Source organism: Poecilia mexicana, unplaced genomic scaffold (genome assembly GCF_051168715.1).
Source record: "Poecilia mexicana isolate PSO_F unplaced genomic scaffold, ASM5116871v1 scaffold_20, whole genome shotgun sequence".
In the NCBI taxonomy this organism is placed as follows: domain Eukaryota; kingdom Metazoa; phylum Chordata; class Actinopteri; order Cyprinodontiformes; family Poeciliidae; genus Poecilia; species Poecilia mexicana.
Genome location: NW_028263389.1, coordinates 24,715,096 through 24,735,977, shown reverse-complemented (window position 1 = coordinate 24,735,977; position 20,882 = coordinate 24,715,096). Strand labels below are relative to the sequence as shown.

Sequence of the window (20,882 nt, the reverse complement as noted above, 5' to 3'; positions counted from 1 at the left end):
TTGGACATAAAGAGGAGCGATCGAGAGTCAATGCACAGCTTCAGTTATTACAGCTAAAAACTAGAGATCAGGCCCTAAATCTGGGTGTAGCGATGGACTCTGATCAGAACCTTCAGAGACACATAAAGACAGTTACAAAGTCGGCCTTCTATGACATTTCCAGGATTAGAGGACTAATGTCTCAGCAGGATCGAGAGAAATTCATCCATTCGTTTATATACCTAAAATATTAAAGATCATTTAACAGCTTAGCACCACAATACATCTAATGTATCAACCTTCTAGATCTCTCAGGTCTTCTGGTTCTGGTCTGCTGTGCATCCCCAGAAACTAAACATGGAAAAACAGCATTCAGCTTCTATGCACCACAAATCTGTAGTAAGCTTCCAGAAAACTGCAAAACAGCTGAAACACTGAGTTTATTTAAATCTATAATAAAAACCCAGCTGTTTAGAGTTACATTCAAAACATAATAAATGGAACATTGACCAGTTGATGATTTTGATTATGGCACTCATCCAAATGTAATGTTTGTTTGAGGTTTTCTTAATTGTTGACTTACTGTGTGCTCTATGACTTTGCGTTTTTATGATGTATAGCACTTTGAACTCCCTCATTGCAGAAATGTGCTGTACAAATAAACTTGACTGATTGCATTATTTGATAAGTGATTTTTTTTTTTTTAGCAAGATGTCCTGTATTTCGCAAACCTGGGACCTGCAACATTGGTGTTTTTCACACAGTCGCTACAGAAATACTATACTTGAATAATTTTAGCTTTTGTCTTAAGATGACCAGTCCAGCTATTTGTATGAGTTGGCAAATTTGTTTAAAAAGCAATCTTGTTCTGTGCTAATTAAAGACAGATGCCAATATGTGCAATTAAGTATGGATCATTATGTAATGTTTTAAGGAGTAGCAGGGACATTTAAATCCACTGTTTCACTAAAGAACACTGTGCTTCATGAGTTGGGGGGAAAAAAGGATATTAAAATTTACAAGATTTAAGTTCTCATAACTCCCTGAGTCTTTTGACTTTTTAAGCATATTTTGCTCTTGTTGTCTTTAGGTGAGTGGGTATTAAAGGATCTCTCAGGAATACCTTGTCTAATCGAATAAGGATGAAACGGGGAGGGTTGTTCCAGAGACATGAAAGACCAGAATATGAGCTGTGGGACTTTATACACACTCTTGTTAGGTCTCTGAAAAGGGCATCATCTAATAACCCAGCTGTAGGCACATATCATGGAATATGAAAATCCTCTTTAAATGTTATGGTTTTTAAAGCTTCATTGTGTAACTTTTATTTTAATATATATATATATATATGTATATATATATATATATATATATATATATTTTTTTTTTTTTTTTTTTTTTTTTCACATATTTGCTAAAACTGTCACTATGGAATGGCAATTTTGTTTGAGATGGATGACATGGAAAAAAATGAGCTCCTCTGTCTTCTTGTGCTAATTACAGAAATACACCGCTCAGTCAGTAACAACCAATAAGAGCCAGGAGGAGGGTCTTAGTGCTGTCAATCTGGATTGTGTACATGCTGCTCACAGCCTCCTCCTTGCTCTCTGCTATGCTACAGAGCATTTATGGCTTCATGTATCTGAAGCCATGAATACTCAGGCTAGCTAGCATGGCCATCAATGACAGCAGATAAACAATTTTCCTGGAACGGTGAGTTCTCAGTCATGTGCACATGGATGATCGACAACATTAAGATGCTCCTTGTAACTCTGATTGGTTGTTTCTGACTGGGAGCATTTCATGTCTACAAATGGCAATAGTAGCAACAGCAATTTTTTAAAATTATTTATATCTTTTTACAGTTTATCTGTCTAACACAATACTGTCACAACGTAGTGACAATTTTAATAAATATGTGAAAAACATTTTTTTAAATAAAAGTCACATGCAGCAGCTGTAATGCTTTTTGTTTTGAAGTTAGATCTGACTAAAAGACAGACATTTTTCTAACGTTTGAATTTAACAATGTGGACAAAAACACAACATTCTACATATTTATTGATTTATTTATTTTTATGGGTTTTTCCAGCACCTCCAGTGACCTTTAGGTGACGGTAGTCGTACATGAAAGTGAGCTGTGAGAGAGGGGAATGGTCAACAGAATGGAAGTCTTTGTATTGGTATTCATCCATCTATCCTTTGTCTTACTGCATAGCTCAACTTCCTGCTGTCTGGATGCCCTACCCACACATTTCTTTAAAAATAATCCTGCCTGTCGTTGCTAATGATCTGATCCAAATAGTAAAGTCATTGCTCTCATCAGGTGTTTTCCCCCAGTCTTTGAAAACAGCTGTTATCAAACCACTGATAAAAAAGAACAATCTGGACAAATCGCTACTGCAGAATTACAGGCCGACCTCTGACCTCCCATTCATCAGCAAAGTTATTGAAAAGCTGTGCTTAAACAGTTGAATAGCTTTCTAACGATAACCAACCGCTTTGACTCCTTCCAATGAGGTTTGCGGCCTCACCACAGCACCGAGACTGGCCTAGTCAAAGTGTTCAATGATATCCATATAAATACGGACTGTGGAAGATCAACAGTGCTGGTTCTATTGAACCTCAGTGTTGATCATAACATTTTACTGAAATGACTGGAGTTGGTTTGAATCTTACATAAAGAACATGGATTTCATTGTTTCAACAGGAAACTTCTCATCAAAGTGGACAGAAGTCACATGTGGTGTACCCCAAGGATCCCTTTAATTCAATATCTATTTGAACCTACCACCTCAGGTTATAACAGGAAATAAGATTAGCTACCATAACTATTCAGTTGATACACAGCTCTACATTATGATGTCACCAGGTGACTCTGAACCCATCCAATCACTGTGTTGGGTATTCTAACTTATACATATAAAGAACCACACAGAGAGAATTATCACTTCAGCTTTTGCAAAAAGGGAGAGTCTCAGTTGTGCCTCAGGACAACTCCAACTTGTCCCCTTGCAGCAGCCTGGTTTTATTCAAAGTGGGGGGGGGGGGTCAGTCATAAAACAGAAACTTAAAGATAAGGGGTAAAAGGGTCTCTCTGAACTAGCTGAAACTGGTTTCTCCAAGAACAGGACGGTCCACCTCACCCTGTTTCCAGCTTAGAGTAGACAAATTTATTCATGAGTTAACTATTTGCAAAACTCTGACACACTGAACAGATGCTTAGAACAGATAAATGTGTGGATGTGCCAAAACTTTCTCCAGCTGAACAGAAACAAAACTGAAGTTATTATCTTTGGACCTAAAGAGGAGCGAACTAGAATCAATGCTCAGCTTCAGTTATTACAACTAAAACCAGCGATCAGCCCGAAACCTGGGAGTAGTGATGGACTCTGACCTGAACCTTCAGAGACACATAAAGACAGTTATAAAGTCTGCCTTCTGTCACCTTCAGAACATTTCCAGGATTAAAGGACTGATGTCTCAGTGAGATCTAGAGAAACTCATCCATGCATTTATCTTTAGCCACATTGATTCCTGCAACAGCGTCTTCAAGGTCTGACTAACAAATCAATCCTCCAACTGCAGCTAAAACGAGGAAGTCAGAGCACATCACATCAGTTTTAAAGTCCCTACACTGGCTCCCTCAGATAATAGACTTTAAAATACTGTTGTTGGTTTATAAATCACTGAATGGTTTAGCACCACAATACATTAAAGATCTACTGTTGTATCATCCTTCCAGACCTCTCAGGTCTTCTGGTTCTGTTCTGCATCAACAGAACCAGAACCAAATATGGAGAAGCAAAATTCAGCTTCTAGGCACCACAAATCTGGAACTTCCAGAAAACTGTAAAACAGCTGAAGCACTGACTTCCTTTAAAAACCCACCTGTTTAGAGTTGTATTTGAAACGTAATCATGAAACATCAATAATTTGATTTTCAAAATGTAATGTTGTTGACTGTGTGTTCTATAAATTTGTTTTTTTGTGTTTTTGTGATGTGAAGCTCTTTGAAATGCCTCGTTGCTGAAAGGTGCTATACAAATAAAATTTGATTAATTGATTGATATCGTTACATGGTTGCTGCTGCTAGTCTGTGGCTGTCTTTGGGCAAGAACCTAGGTTAGGTTAACAGTCTACTCATGGTAACATAGAAACAGGTAACCATGTGCATGTGTACATGCATACACACGCACACGTATAACCTATATTACATTTTAGGAATATTAGGATCATTAAAGAAATAATCCAAGTTAGAGTTAATCCAAATGATTCTTAAACTAGGTTTGTCTGCTAGAGGAAATGGCAAAATATAAAACACAGAAACAACCAGATGGTGCAAAATTGGTGAATTGTATTAATATTTACAATATATACAGGTTAGTCAACAGTTAATGAAGTCCAGAATGGTTCCTTAATCCAAGGAATTCAACAGTTCTTCCTGGTGATGAAAGGAACAAAAAAATAATAATCCAATTCTGTCTGGAGCAGGTCAGTCCAGAGTGAAGATTTTATGGCCGAATGTCTCCAACCAATTTGGAAGAGTTTTCTTTGATAGAAGGTGGTATGGTATTTCCGGATCCGCTAATTGGTTAGCTCGCCAGTCTGGTCAGCATGATACCAGACAATCCATGATTTATCCCTGCAGCAAATTCCTTTGAATGGGAATCTGTAACACACCTGGCCTGTGTAAACAGGCCTAAATAATCAGTTCACATGTACATGTATTTTCTTATAATTAAATGAGTTTACATAATTATGCAACTTACGCAAATTCAATTTATTTTTATACAACAGTATTGTTGTGTAAAAACTGAATTGTTTACCGGTGTTTTATACCGGTAAACAATTCAGTTTGAATGTGCTATATTTAGATCGGTGAATAACCAACTCAACGAGCTGGGAAGGCTCTTCGGGAGTTAGCATGTTCCCTCTTGTCACCAGTTCCCTCTTGACAAACCGTGATCGCTACAACGTTTGCTAGTGATGGGTGATCTGAATCTGGGCTTCCAGGCTTGTACCGAGTAAAAAGGGGGCGTGTCCGATGAAGCCCCGCTTCGAGGCTTGTGTCGTCTTGCTGAAAACCACGTGACCGGCAACAAACGAGGCCTCGCATTGCATGGGTCACGTGACTGCTTCATTTTGCGTGTCGATTTTCAAATTAAAAGCATGATGAGCCTTGCTGTGACATGGGTTGTTGTCCATTTGGTCAGGCATCAGAGGATGATATTTGTCTTCAGTGGCCAAATAAAATGAACATTGACCAACATATTTGATGTGTATTGATGGCACTCATCAAAATGTTTGTTACTGGTTTTCTCAATTGTAGATTGTTTTTTTTAATAACTATATTTTTGTGATTTTATGATGTAAATCTCTCTGAACTGCATTGTTGCTGAAACGTGCTACACAAATAAACTTGATTGTCTGAAATGGAGCCAGTAAGAGGAAAATCTGACATCTGGAAATACTTTGAGATTATCCTCAATAAAATTCTTCGTAGATAACAATAATTAACCCTCCACCTCCCAATTTCTCACCTTCTGCATAATAATGCCTGATTTTTTTATTTTTTTTTTTAAACATTCTTTTCATGTCAGACGGTGTTGACAAAAACTAGGGACAAATGTCAACGGAGTTGGAAAATATCTACAAATTATTTTTAATTCAATTTATTGATACTTTTATAATTATTTATATACTTAATTGTCATAATGTATAATTTTTGTATTTCTTTAATTGTTTTAAACTATTGAGTTCTGCTCCTGGACAAGGGATTTTACAGGCATCATCCACCAACTACAATGTTTGAAATAAAAAAATATTCAGCAAACACCAGGAAAACATACATTGTTGTGCTCACATGACCCAGGTTAGTTTAGTCAGATATTTGAAAGAATTACATTTTGTGTATATTTTATTCAGATTTTGTGCTTTATCCATAGGATCTGTTTTGTCCCTATTCTCAAGAATCACTGGTTTTTTATTTTGATTATTTTTAATGAATGCATTAACTTTCTGTTTGCGCAACAGTATCAACTTATGCTTGACGTAAGTTTATTTGTTTGAATATCGCGGTACGACTGTTCAGTACAGGGAGCTCAAGTCCAGTCCTTGAGAGCTGCTATCCTGCAACTTTCAGATGCTTCCCTGCTCCAATTACCTGAATCAAATGAAAAGCTGGTTAGCAGGTCCGTTCGGAGCTGATCCTGGTCTGTTGGAGTAAAGATGCATCGAAAAGTTGCAGGACCTCTCGAGGACTGGACGTGAGCACCCTTTGTTTATTGTTTTTGTTAGCAGCTAAAGCTAGCCAAGCAGGTGTAGCATGAGGTGTCGGTGGTTAAACGAACATTAAAACTGCCAGAAAGGCCGTTTGAGTTAACATTATTTAGCTGCGGAGTCGTTTTCTTGAGGTTTTCGGCTATAGACGACATAATGGGGAGAGTGGCTGTGCTGGACCGGTGGTTTGATCTATGCGAGCAAAGCTAAGCCAACATGTTTTTGTCTCTATAAATAATAATTATAATAAATAATGACATTGGCTGCCTCTTTTTTCTTCATTAGTACTTCATGTTGGTGACTGAAGCCTGTTATGATGACTTCAACACATTTCTTCTGACAGGTTGGTAGAAGAAATCCTCTCCATAATGTTTCTATAAGCTAATTTCTATAATGCCTAATGTCTGAGTTGTGTTCATGGTAATTATTTCTGACATTTTTATGCTTTATGTTGTAGGTGGTAAAAAATGCTCTCCAGGGTAAACCGGGTGGACAAAGTATGTTGTTGGGTCTGGTTAGTTTTGCTCACTTGTCTTTAAAATCTGTATTCTTTTATCCTAATGTGTCTGCTATTTATCCTGTTGTTCCTCCAGGCTGGGAAAACCAGGCATTCTTCTGTTGGTTCATGTGCTTCATCCTACATCCAAAGGCCACAAGAAGAATCCAAAACAGCTCATGTCAAACTGTGGACCATGTTTTCAGATATGTGCAGGTATGTGGTTATTCTAATGATTCTGCTTTGTAGAAGCACTTTCTTATTGTCTTTGTTTGCTATCTGAATGTAGCTGTGCTACTAAATATATTTAATAATTTTTATTTGTCTCCTTATCATTATGTCAAAGATGCAAGCCAGCTTTGAAACCTTCCTCACTGCCGTGCAACCAGGACAGCCCTTCCTCCTGCATGTTGGTGAAAACAAGAGCAGTACCAAAGACACTTCACCATCAGTGATCACAAGATCATCCAAGGTAGCTTTTGATGAACTTTGAAAGCACACTTCTCATTCAACTTCTGTACATTAATCCAGCCTACAGTTTTCAACATTGATGTGACTTGCACGACAATTGAGGAGTTTAAGATCCTTGCTTTTACTTTACCTGACAGTGGACACTATTTATTATGATCATCATTTAAATGCATACTGTGTCAATAAGAGGATTTGTTTTATGTTCTTCCAATTAAGGACTTGGTTTATTACAGTCCCTGTGGCAAGCAGTTTTCTGCATGGTCAGCATTGAAGGCCATATTGTCTTTGAGAGGGTCCAGCCAACATTCCAGACAGCACAGTGTTCATCTTCTTCATCTTCAGCCTCCAATGAGGCAGCCAAGACTTTGGTTCATTCAACGGTAAAACCATTCCTGTATTATTTTTTTTTTACAATGACATGGTTTTAAAGCAAGTTATGATTAACATTTGACAAAGGTGGTGATGTTTTCTCTTTACGTAATTAAAACAGCTTTATTTATATATTGTACCAGCTGTATTCAAAATGCCTCACTATTTGTATTCTCGGGAATTTTCCCATTTTTAATTTTGTTTTTTAGTCGCTTCATTGGGATTAACCCAGAAAGGGGCACAAAAGCCAGTCATGGGAAGATGGTATCCATAAACACAGGAAAGACCATTCAAAAGAAAAAGTGACGGTCAATGTTCAGGTTTCCACCCTCATCAAAAACCTGATGGACTTTGAGTGGCATCTCATTCAGGTTAGTTGTTGTCCTTTTCTTTTATTTGAAATATTTCTGTTTCCATATTATTTAGGATCTAAATTATATTGTCTTTTCTTTTTCCATGTTGGACAGTGCCTTCATCTGGATCTAATAAAGTAAGTGCCACTTGGACTCTTGAAAACCATTAATAGTTCACATTTTAAAACCCTGTTAGAATTCCACATTATTTCAGCCATGTTGAATTTTAGGTTTTGGAAGTAATTTTTCTTTGATTTGTTTAATGATAACCAAAGCATGGATATTTCTTTAAGAACTGTTATGTTCATAATATTGTAGAAATTAATGAGTTAAACCCAGTTTATGTCGCTGTAAACTGAAAGTCTTCAATTTTTATTCCAGTTAGTGAAACTATATATTGACTTTGAAGGCCTATTTTTTTTTCTACCAGTTCTCTGAGGAATGGTTTTGTGTTATTCCTTTTGAATGTTTGAATATACTGGAAATATATGTGGTTTAAATAAAAATTCTGTTCTGACGGTTACTTATCACATCCTCTTCTGTGTTATGTGAAGTTCTGATTATGCATTTTAGAACCGCATCAATTGTAGCACTTCTAAGAAGCTTACACTGGGTTAGGTATTAATGTTCTATCGTAAAACTAAGACTGTACTAATATGTTTTTAGACTTTTTAATCAGTCAAACCGATTTGCTCAGGGAATATATTAAATATTTGAGTGAACCAAAATATTACAACTAGATGTTACCTGACTTAATATATGTGTTTAACTGTCATTTGGGAAAGCCCAAATGAGTCAGGTGTTCTCCCGTGGTATACTAAACCTGGACCAGCTGGCGAGGGGAGCTGGGTGTTGGTACAGCGGGAGCAGACGTCTCCGAAAACGTCGGACAGTTATTGCAATTAGGTGATGCACTGATGAACCGAGCAGAAATGTGAGATTTGTACATCTATATTCTCGCCTACAAACATTGTTTAAATCATGTTGTGTCACGGCTGCTAAGCAACATAACGCCGAGGTGGAGGCTAGGCAGCTACCTGAAGGCTACAGCTTCTCTCTGCAATGCTCTCTGCCTTCACAGGACCCCTCTTCCGTAGACCGGGTCGTTTCTCAAGCCCATAAGCTTGAAAGGATGCAGACCCTGAAGTCGGACACAAAGCTCTAGTGGTCTGGAACACTTATTTTTATATATTTTTTACATGTATTTTTTGTTTGCGTCTTTTCTTTGTTGTATTTGTTTTTCTCGTTTGCTGCGCGTTTGCACCTGTCGGCCACCGTAGTATTTTAACGATTCTGTATTTTACTTCTGCTGGGCTCCATATGGTTGTGTATTTGTTATAAGTTGCATTGTGATCACTGTTATGTGTAGAGTGTTATGGGGTTCCCCTGTCTGACTTCTGACTCCCACTCACATGTGATGGACCTGTCATTTGGGCGAGGGATCAGGGGAGCGGGAGGACCGGGACCAATGCTGACAGAACACCGGAAGAGCGGAGAGTTCAGTGTGTTTTTAGCAGTGAAGCTATTCAGTTGAGTGTAACGGTTTGTTAGAGGCGCAGCTGCTCGCTCTTATTTCTAATAAACCCTGTTGGCGGTACTACGTCTGCGGTGTGTTGCCGTCATTACAGTATTTACTTGCAGTACACCACTTTAAAAGATAATTACAGGATTGAAAAGGTAAATGTCCAGTAAAATACTGGTATCTACAGACGCCAGCTTTTTTTTTTTTTTTTCTTTTTTTTTACCGTTTTTCTGAAAGAACGGTAAAAAAAAATAAAAAAAAACCTGGCGTCTGTAGCTACCAGTATTTTTTTATCGTTCTTTCAGAAAAACTGTAGATTACCGTTCTTTCGAAAGAACGGTAAACTACTGGCAGCTATAGACGCCAGTATTTTACCGTTCTATGGAAGAACGGTAATCTACCGTCAAGATTAATAACGGTACAGCAACTGTGGATTTACAGTAAACTTCTGGCGTCTATAGCTGCCAGTATGTTACTGTAAATTTACAGGATTATTTCTTAGAGTGTACCTAGGGTGCCAATGAGCAGCCATATAAGCGGTAGCTGTCAATTTAGGATGTTGACGTGCAGTGGTCACATGACTTTAAAACCGCGCGAGAACAATGTTGTTCTCTCCTGGTTTGTATTGAATATATTAAGGAAAGGAGTATTTCAATTAAATCTTTAAATAAAATAAAACTAAATTTAACAAAATGGAAAATAAAATAAAACTGAATCTAATATGGAAAAATGATCTTGGTTACACACACAAACACACTTTATAAACACATATCCTAAATCTGTGTTTTCATAGGTCTCTAAATTTATTATAACCAGTGAACCTAACATGCATGTTTTTGGACTGCCAGAGAACTCAGAGAGAACCCATGCATGCACATGCAAGCTCTATGATTCATAACTAGGACTTTGTCGCTGCAGGCCAACAATGCTAACTGTGCCACTGTGCAGCCCACTCAAAGGTCAGACAGCTCAAAACTCTTGGAATTTTTTTTATAAACCCAAGAACTTAATTTCATACACTCCAGGCCACACTTAAAAAGCTAGATATAAAATTTTATGACAGCATAACTGGAATTGGAAGGTTTGCAAAGCTGCATTTGTAATACACAGTATTTCTGAACAGCGCCCCAACACAATATCAGTCCAAACCCTTCATAATAACTACAAGGCCTGATGGTTTGAGCCTGTTTTATGACAACAGATGGACACATTTTAAATAAACCACAAACTGATCTCCCTACTTTAATTTTCTAGATTTAAATGTAAGGCCAAATGTTTGACTGAGATTGCTTAGAACTGGATCTTTAAAGGCAGCAGCCCAGAGTTCAACATTATGGCTACATGGCAATCTCAATCAAATATTTGCAGTCCAGATTGAGATATTGACATATTTACAGAAATCACATAGGGAGAACTATTCTTTCAAATTACCCTTACAAGCTTCAAAGTTAGAGAAGCCTCTGACTGAGGGAAGTTAATATGTAGTTGTTAATATTGGTAAATACATATCTCTACTGTGCTGGCAGGGAGAATCGATTCAGCTGTACTGATAACTTCTACTCCCTACTTGTCCTACAACTGCAAAAATGTTTTCAATTACAAGTTTTATCAAACTGCAAAGTTTTAAACCTAGTGTGATGTTGCTACAAAGCATTTCCCTCACTAAGGTACCTGGTGGTCCTTCAGCTCCCGCAACGAGAATTTAGCTGACCTTAATATTTCCTGTGTTTTATTTTGGTCACTATTGTTACACTTAGTGTTGATATGTGTGTGATAGGCGTGTCTATCAGACATTTATAGAAATACGGAACAAATCGTGTCCTGTATCGGTTCAATACGGGACGATTCTGTATTTTACGGGACGGGTGGCAACACTAACAATAACCTACATTCTTTTTATTGTGACTCAGTGAAGTCAATGGTTTGTGATATTCCTACAATATACTGCTACACTGTTGTTTATGTCACAACCCTTATTTGGATCTTTAGTTTTACTTGGAATATAAAAGAGGTGAGCTATACACTTGAGGCGAGGTCCTGAGTAAAACTTGTCTTAAATTTTAAACTTAAGTAAAACTATTCCAGTGTGTTTTTAAATGTTCTCCACACCTTACAGTCAATCAGTCTTCCCCTTGGCTGGGTGTGTTCGGCATGGATGAACACCAGAATCAGGGGAAGCATTTGCTCTCTTTGTATTTCCTCTACTGCAGACATTTTCAAGTTAAGCTTGCCATATCATAAGGCATGGGGAAATTATAGTCTTCATATTTTGTTGCATTAATAATGTAATTAGCAGAGTGAAAATTAAAGAAAATATCCCTCTTGATACTGATAGAGATTGATAACAGAGATGAACTATTAAATCACATCTCTGTTATCTTGAAGGTTCTATGTGGCCCTCTACAGTTTAGAGGGCCACATAAAGTTATGGTATTTGGCCACTAGGCCTTGAGTTTGACAAATGTGTATTAGGAGATTGGATTCACTCAAGTTCCTTCAGACTGTTCACATAGAACCTTGTATTATTTTTGGTTCTGACCTAGGTTTTTTTTTTTTTTTCACAGAACTAATAATGTGTTAAACACATTTCATTTATTTCAACGATTGTACTTCAACTTTTGTTTGTTTCAAAGGAAATGACACCAAACATGAAAATAGAAATTTCTAGTCGTACTTTATCCTCTCAGAAATATGAACCAAACTTTTGATGATTGGCTCTTCAATAGCTGAAACTGTGCCACTTAAAACAGGGAAAGAGATGATTTAATGCAGGGAAGACCAAAACTAAAGGACAAAACACTAGGAAATCTGCAGTATTATCCATGCCATGGACTGAAACTGACATAAAGAAGAGTCTGAGAATGAATGCAGCATGTTGAGAGAAAGCTTACACCAACCAGGCCATAGTAAAAACTTGCTCAAGAGAACTAAAATGGATTTCTTTTCCTTGCACCCTACCTTTCCTCCAAGGTTAATGTGACATTTCTTGATGCATTTCATTGACTGTTAGTTATTTCATCAAGAAGACGCTCTTTTAAACCCATCTATAAAAGAAAACAATCTTTTCTTACCTTTCCTCCCCATTTATCCCTACCAACCTCCTCGCCTCTTTTCCAGTACTTCCACATTCATCTTTCAAACAAAATGTATTTTGAGCATGGTTGAAGGGACACATTTGTCAGCAAGTGTATTCAAGCACGTCTCAGGGAAAAGAGAAGATTTATTACAGTTTCCGCAAAACGGCTTGAAGGGAAAGATCAGATACATTTGGTGTGGCGAAATCAGGAGAGTTACTTTTTTGACATCCATAGTAAGTTAGCAGCAGCAAAAATAAAATGAGCATTTGCATGACTTGAAACCAAGAGATAGTTATCCTTTTTACAAACTGGATTCCAAAAAAGTTGGAACACTAAACAAATTGTGAATAAAAACTGAATGCAATGATGTGGAGATGGCAAATGTCAATATTTTATTCGTAATAGAACATAGATGGCAGATCAAAAGTTTAATCTGAGTAAATGTAACATTGTAAAGGAAAAATATGTTGATTCAAAATTTCACAGTGTCTACAAATCCCAAAAGGTTGGGACAAGTAGCAATAAGTGGCTAGGAAAAGGAAATTGAACATATAACAAACAGATAAAGATAATAAAGATAGTCCAGCAATACCAGAATGGTGTTACCCAGCGTAAAATAGCAAAGACTTTTAAGTTATCATCATCAACTGTGCATAAAATCATCAAAATATTCAGATAATTTGGCACAATCGCTGAGCGTAAGGGTCAAGGCTGTAAAACTCTATTGGATGCTCGTGATCTCCAGGCCCTTAAACGTCACTGCACCTCAAACAGGAATGCCACTGTCAAGGAAATAACAGCATGGGCTCAGGAATACTTCCAGAAAGCATTGTCAGTGAACACAATCCACCGTGCCATCCGCCACTGCCAGCTGAAACTCTACAGTGCAAAGAGGAAGCCATTTCTAAGCAAGCTCCACAAGCTCAGTCATTTGCACTGGGCCAGGAGTAATTTAAAATGGAGTGAGGTAAAATGGAGGACTGTTCTGTGGTCAGATGAGTCATGACTTGAAGTTCTTTATGGAACACTGGGACGCCATGTCATCCGGACCAGAGAGGACAAGGATAACCCAAGTTGTTATCAACGCTCCGTTCAGAAGCCTGCATCACTGATGGTATGGGGTTGCATGAATGCTTGTGGCCTGGGCAGTTTGCATATCTGGAAAGGCCCCATTAATGCATAGAACTATGTTCATGTTCTACAACAACTTATGCTCCCATCTAGACGTCATCTCTTTCAGAGAAGACCCTGCATTTTTCAACAAGATAAAACCAGACCACATTCTGCAGCAATCACAACATCATGGCTACGTAGGAGAAGGATCCAGGTGCTGAAATGGCCTGCAGTCCAGATCTTCCATCTATAGAGAACATTTGGCGCATCATAAAGAGGAAGGTGCGACAAAGAAGGCCAAAGATGATTGAACAGTTAGAGGCCTATATTAGACATGAATGGGAGAGCATTCCTATTTCTAAACTTGAGAAACTGGTCTCCTCTGTCCCCAGACGTCTGTTGAGTGTTGTAAGAACAAGGGAAGATGCCACACAGTGTGTCGAGAAAAGTCGAGCTCATCCCACTTCCCCATGCTGGAGATTTTAGTTTAATAACAATAAATAAAGTTATCTTTAAAACTGATTATACAGGTGACATCAAGACCCAACAGTAGAGTCAGACGGTAATAAAATTAATCTGGTTGTGTGTGTTGTTATTGTGTCCTGCTTTAATTCTACTTTTTTCTATTTAATCATAAAATCATAGTCTGACAGAAAGAGAGTTATGAAACAGGAAAAGCAGGTTTCCTGGAAAAAGAGGAAGTTTCCAGCCTGCAGTGATTAAAATAGTTCAGACTGCTCATTTTGAGCACTAAAGGTTTAAAGAAAAAAATCTAGACGTTTTGAGTAATTGGATAAAACCCAGAGTAAAATACTTGAATTAATAATGATAACTTATGATTAAGCCAATAATCAATATTGGTTTAACCGGTGGTTGATGTTGGTTTGATTATAAGAATATTTACACTTACTCTTATACTTATGGAAGTACTTAAAGGTGAAAGAAGTAACTGTAACATGGTGTCAAATAATTAGAATAATGAATTATTATTGGTTTCTTTTCAGAAATGTCTGTAATAACACATTATGATTATAAGAGTAACTAATAAGTAATGGTTATTATAATATTATAAGTGAATGCTAAAAGGTTATAAATGTGATTTTGGCATTGAACTTGAAATGTGGTGAAATGTGTAAATGTAACTAAAGGTCACTGATGTTGTGTTAGAGGTAGATGGTAGGTGAAAGGTCAGGTGGAAAGAGGAACTGATGGGAGAGCGGAGGTGTCCAACGCCTTATTGCTAAACTTCAACTTTCCTAAGAGAAGGTTAGACACAAGAGGGCTGTTGAGCAACTCGGGGACATTAGAACAGACATCAGGTCATGTCCAAAGATGGTGATGGATATGAGATTATCGGTCCAAGCAGTCAGCCAATGAAACAGGCACAGCAACAAAGCTAGCCAATGCAAATGCACTAAAAGGTGGATAAACCCTATATAAGGTGAGTGCAAGAGAGGAGTCTTTGGTTGGATCCTTCAGGCAGCTTCGAGCCAAGATCGAGATGGACAAAGAACTCTGCAGCTGAAGAAGAGCCGGAGCCACAGAGCCGAAGACTGTTCTGCACATGGGGACCAACCCGTTAGCCTCGCAACATGTGGCTTCAAATCGCACTTCTCTCATCAGCTGGGTTTGGGACCCCAAAGAAAAAGACCAAGGCAAAGATGAAGATAAAGAGGAAGAACTGGTGTGTTCCTTCCATGCACTCAAAAAAATGAACTTAGGGGGTTATTAGATTAATAAAAAAATATCATGTACTTTTAACACAATAATTTCATGTTTTAAACAAAAACGTGATAAAATCATGTTGAACAAACAAGAAATTCATCAACTTAACGTTTATGAAATTGAATCATGTTGAGATAACACGATTCATTATAGTCAGACTGATCTTGTGCTGGAGGCGACGAGCGAGATCACGGCAGATCCTGATTCAACTTATTTACTTTAGTTGGACCCAATGTAATTTAATAGAACCAGACCAACTAATTTGCAATGTTTTGGACCAAATAATTGACTTTACTTGATTAAGATGAATGCAAATTTAGTTGAAACCAACTTATTTAACAGTGATACCTTCACACTATGTAATTGATGTACTCATGTCAGTGGCTAACATGTGTTAACATCACATGAAGTGATGGTTAGCTGGTAATTAATCGGCGTTTTTCTAACATTTGCACCATTTCCTGCTTGCTCCATGCTTGTGTCAAAGCACAACTGAATTGAAGTGGTTATTGCATTTATAAAAAATAACATGTTTAACAGAATTATTTTATGTTTCAAATGCAAATATGACAAAATCACGTCAAATAAACATAAAATTCAACAACCTAGCGTTAATAAAAATGTATTCAAGTTGAGACAACGTGATTCAATTTAGTCAGACTAATCTCCCGCCGAAGAGGGTCTAGCGAGACCCGGAGATCACGCGAGACACTGGCGAGATTACGAAAGATCACGCGAGATGCTAGCGAAATTACGGAAGATCACGCAAGATCTTGTGTCTGGGAAAACTTCAAACTGTTCTTTCAAGAGAAGCGGGAAGATTCCTGATTTGGATCTGCTTAATTTGAAAAAGGTAAGATTCAGTCTATTTTCATCCGTCTAAATCAAAATAAAAATCGAAATACAAAGATGCAAATTAAAATCATCAGACTTTTTAAAAAAAACATTTTTTTCTATGTTTGGTCACGTTTCTATGTAATTGATGTACTCAAATCATGCTAACATCACATGAAGCAGTGTAAGGGTCACAAAGCTGCTGTCAAGACAAAAAACGGACCCCATAAATGTCAGTTTTGCTCCTCCTCAGGTTGTTAAAGCTCCCTGGAAAAAAGTTGGACTGATGTAAATTCAGCATCTGGTGCCATACAAACTCTGAAGTCTGAGGTTTAGTGGATTTTAAACACTGGGGCCAAACATAAGTCTATTTAAATGTTTTTTTATTATTATTTTATTTCAGTACTGTTATTATGTAGGTAAATGCAGAGTGGACATTGGATGCACACACACTTTTGTGGCTTTCTATCGTAATACAGATTCTTCACTTATTAATAAAAAGTATTAAATTTGAGTCAGAGGAACCTGCGGAAACCTTTGCTGTTAGAGCTTTAAATGTGCTTGCAATGTCCACATAAATGTCCACCTTCTAACTATGGATTTCTAGTATTTTTTTCTGGCTGAAACACTCAGAGGATTGTCCATTATTCCTATTAGTCCATGAACAGACTTGAGCTTTCTTATTTTTTAAATACATATATTCCTCTGCTCTAAAGATGTATTTTGTTATTGTACTTGTTTTTCCCCAAATAATTGTAGTTCAAAAACAATTTTTAAGTTTATCGGTTTAATTTTGAAATGTTGAGGTTTTTGTTTAGATTTTTATGTTTTATATTTTTATTGCTTTCTACCATGTTCAAGTCACCACTGTTCTGCAATACATGCTTGCATGTGCCCAGTGGTTATATTCAGTTTCAGAACAGCAGAAACACTGGGTGCCTTTAAATCTCAACTTAAAACCCACCTGTTTAGAGTTGCTTATAGCTAAATTAGGCTTAGTGCGGTTTTAATGTCTTCAATGTTTTTAATGTTTTTGGCTTTACTTTTTATCTGTTTCACTGTATATTAAATGTTGCATGACTCTGTGTTTCTGTTTTTAATTATGTAAAGCCCTTTGAAATGCCTTTCTGCTGAAATGTGCTGTACAAATAAAATTTGATTGATTCATGATGCATTCAAGAGACTTGTACTAAAAGTTTGAATGTTCAGATACAACTCTGCTCAGGGTGAATTACATATTTTAATGTTTGAAAATCTGATCTCTTTCAGAACATCACCTGTCTGTTATCCACCTACATAAGCACTGGTGAAGGGGGTCATCGGCCATCAAGTTTTAGATTGCAGTGGCTAATGGTAAGTTTTGCCAGATCTAAAATGACTGAATCTAGTGTTAGAGCGATCATAAGGGTTCAGCTGAACTTGTATTTGGCAAGTCAGTTTTATTTGTCTTTATTTGCGTGGGGATGTGGAACTGTAAGGAGTGTTGTCTCTCTCTGTCTATGAGCTGCTATCAGCCCTATGCTAGCTACAGAATAGTACAGAGCAAGGGGGAAGAAGGATGAGCAGCAACATGAGATTGTGATTGACAGCACGGAAACTCTCCTGCCACTGACTGGTTGTTTCTAGCACTGGGAGAAGGCAGAGGAAATAGATTTTTCACAGTATATCCCCCTATACTGTACCCTTGTTTCAGACATAAATATTTCTTAGGTGACAGCTTCAGTTAGAAGTTTAAATAAAATGTTAAACTTAATTTTAGTCATGGCATAATGAAAGGAGAATAACAATTTTAAAGATCTTTCAAATAGACTGCAAGCCACTGATCACTTTCGTTGTGACTTCCTTTGAATGTAGCTAAGTTTTCAAGTGTGTGACCCTATAGTATACTGCTGGATTTTTGCGGTTCTCATTGTTTTCTGATCTGCATATTTAGGAAAACACGGCTGAAGTCAGACGAGGGTGCATCCTAAAAGGCCTGTGTGCGTACCTGGATGAAGATCCAGAGAAGCTGGAGAAAGAGTACATGGTATATTAATTTATCTTTGTGTCCACAAAAGAGGTGATTATAGTTGGAGTTAATTGGACTTCCTGTGAATTACCAATAAATTTAAAATAAGAGAAGATCATTAAAACTCTTCTTTTTTTTCACTTGGGTACATTCAATTTTAATTTGACTTTTGAGATGCTTTTAGATTTCTCCAACAGAAAAGGATAATCATTAGTAAGATTGACATAATTACAGTTATTGTTAAGTGGGTTTAAAATGAGGATTTTTAGGTGAGTTAAACTCCACAAAAAGATCTTTGGCCTGTTTTATTTAGCCTTTTTTTCTAACAGCATTGTTTCATATGCAGACAAAAATATTAAGTAACTTTACCTAAGATGTTAGTACTGATCTATTTGGAAATAACTACCACACATAGTCATGACATTTCCTCCATCCAGGAAATAAGACAGGTTCTTCATGTATAAGATGTTTGGTTTGTGTACAGAGTCAGGGCTTTGTTTGCACATAAGTAGGACTGGTTTAGAATGACAGTCTGTGTGGTGGATCCTCAGACTGTCATTTCAATTGAGGAGAACAGGCCATGGAATATGGGGCCTATTTGGGATTCATCCCTTCTCTTCATGTTTTTCCATATGAGACAATATACCGTATTTTCCGCACCACAAGGTGCACCGGATTATAAGACGATTTTTGTGAAAATGTAGAAAATATGGTACCTTTTCTAAATGGGAAATCTTACCACTGAACTCACAATTAACACAGACAGGTCTTTGATGGACCTTAGCTGTTGGTGAGTCAGCCAAACAAGTGTAAAGTTATTTTTTTATTTAATGAGATGTGAAATCTCTCCTCCCCAAATCCCCACCCTTGTTCCCATCATCAAGGTGCACAAATGGCCGAGACCGTCTGTGGAATCTGTTATCCGACCGGAGAGTGCAGAGCCTGGCGATGCCAATGAGGATGTTGGGATTCTCCTGGAGGCGGTGGAAGTGATGAACAACTTGGGCAATCTATCTTTACATGTTTTTCCAAAGACCGCAGTCGAAAACTAAATTTTAACTGTTACAGTTCGCAAAGTTGAGCGAATTTACTGACACTTTTTATGTTGTTAAGAATTTGATCTATGCTAAACACAGCCCAGTTTTTTTCTGGAAAAACAAAACTGACCTTTTGTTGTTTATTTCAACTTTCAACTCAGCTGTTTTTTGTGCTGTGTAAAAAGAAAATGGATAACAATTTTGAAAATACAGTTCATGTTGTACTTTTTCTCATTGTTGAGTGTTCTTTCTTCTTTCAGTGTGGTCTTAAAACACTTCATTTAATAGCACTTAAGAAAATGTCTGAATTAACATAATTCAATCATGGAAAGATTTTCCACACGATTAAATAGCTTTCTTTCAGCATGAAGCATGTTTGTTCAGCTAACTTAATTTTCATGAGTTGGATCAACTTAAGTAGTGTGAAGTTATCAGTGTAAAATTAGTTAGGCTGGCTCTATTAAATTACATTGGGTCCAACTAAAGTAAATAAGTTGAATCAACCACAAAAATTAAGTTGAACCAACACATTTCCTTTAAATTGGAATAACCTTAATAAATTAAGTTGAACCAACACATTTGCTTTAAATTGGAATAACCTTAATAAATTAAGTTGAACCAACACATTTCCTTTAAATTGGAATAACCTTAATAAATTAAGTTGAGCCAACACATTTCCTTTAAATCGGAGTAACAAAATTACATAGTGCTGAAATAAAGCAAAGTAATCAGGTGGAAAATCTTTCCATGATTTTTTTATGTTAATCCAAAGAGTTATTTTTTTCAGTGTGAGACCAGCTCATCTACATCTCCATGGACCAGAAAGATCGTGAGACGAGGAGAAAGGAGCTACAGAGCTGCAAGACAAGAAGGAGAGGGCCGCTACGAGCATGAGGAAGTCACCCTGAGGCCCGAGATCTGCCTCTCTGACTCAGTACTCTTCCTGTACTGGGAGCCTCCTGCTGCTGCAACGCCTTTTTCATCATCAGGCCAGTTCTGGGGTTCAAAATGCCAAACTCCGTCCATCTCTCTCAAAGTTTATCTTTTTTAGTTCACAGTGTCAGCATTAGGGAAAGATAGGCTAGATTATTGATTTTACTTATTTGATTATTTCTGTTACTGATTTAAGCTGTACTGACCCTTGCAAAACTGCCTTACTAATAAAATACTTAGCATTAAGAAAATCTAAAAGATGTTGTGGACATTCAGTTAATGAGTCACCTTAAAGTTCTTTGATGGTTGTAAAATAGCTATGAAGTTTGATTCTGGGAGGAGAAGGTGGAAAATGTTTTATAGGTTGCTTTTAGCCAAAACTAAAACAACACCCTTGGGACTCGCCCGAGTCACTAAAACCAACCTGGTTCAGTAACAAGTGCAAGTTGTAATAAGAGAAAGAGCGACCGTTAACAGGTGTGCTCTGTGAAACTAGCTGATTCTGGGCTGCTCTATCTGGCTAGTTCACAGAGTGAAAAAGGGTGGGACATCTGGATGGAGGTCGTCAGAAACCAGGCTAGTCTTTCTCGCACCCAGCTTAAACAGAGTTTACTTCAGTTCTGGGTAGGGTAAATCCCGGCAGATTTAGGAAACTCAATTCACCCGTTAGACGGAGAGCTGGG

At 37.3% G+C, this 20,882-nt stretch overlaps 1 long non-coding RNA gene across 1 annotated transcript; it reads left to right on the top strand.

Annotated features, from left to right (window-relative positions):
* Positions 1-16,168: 16,168 nt before the first annotated feature.
* LOC148153513 (uncharacterized) lies at positions 16,169-20,137 on the top strand. Its single transcript, XR_015761700.1, has 4 exons — positions 16,169-16,240; positions 17,491-17,574; positions 18,155-18,247; positions 19,114-20,137. It is a non-coding gene; the product is annotated as an uncharacterized LOC148153513 (long non-coding RNA).
* Positions 20,138-20,882: the final 745 nt, after the last annotated feature.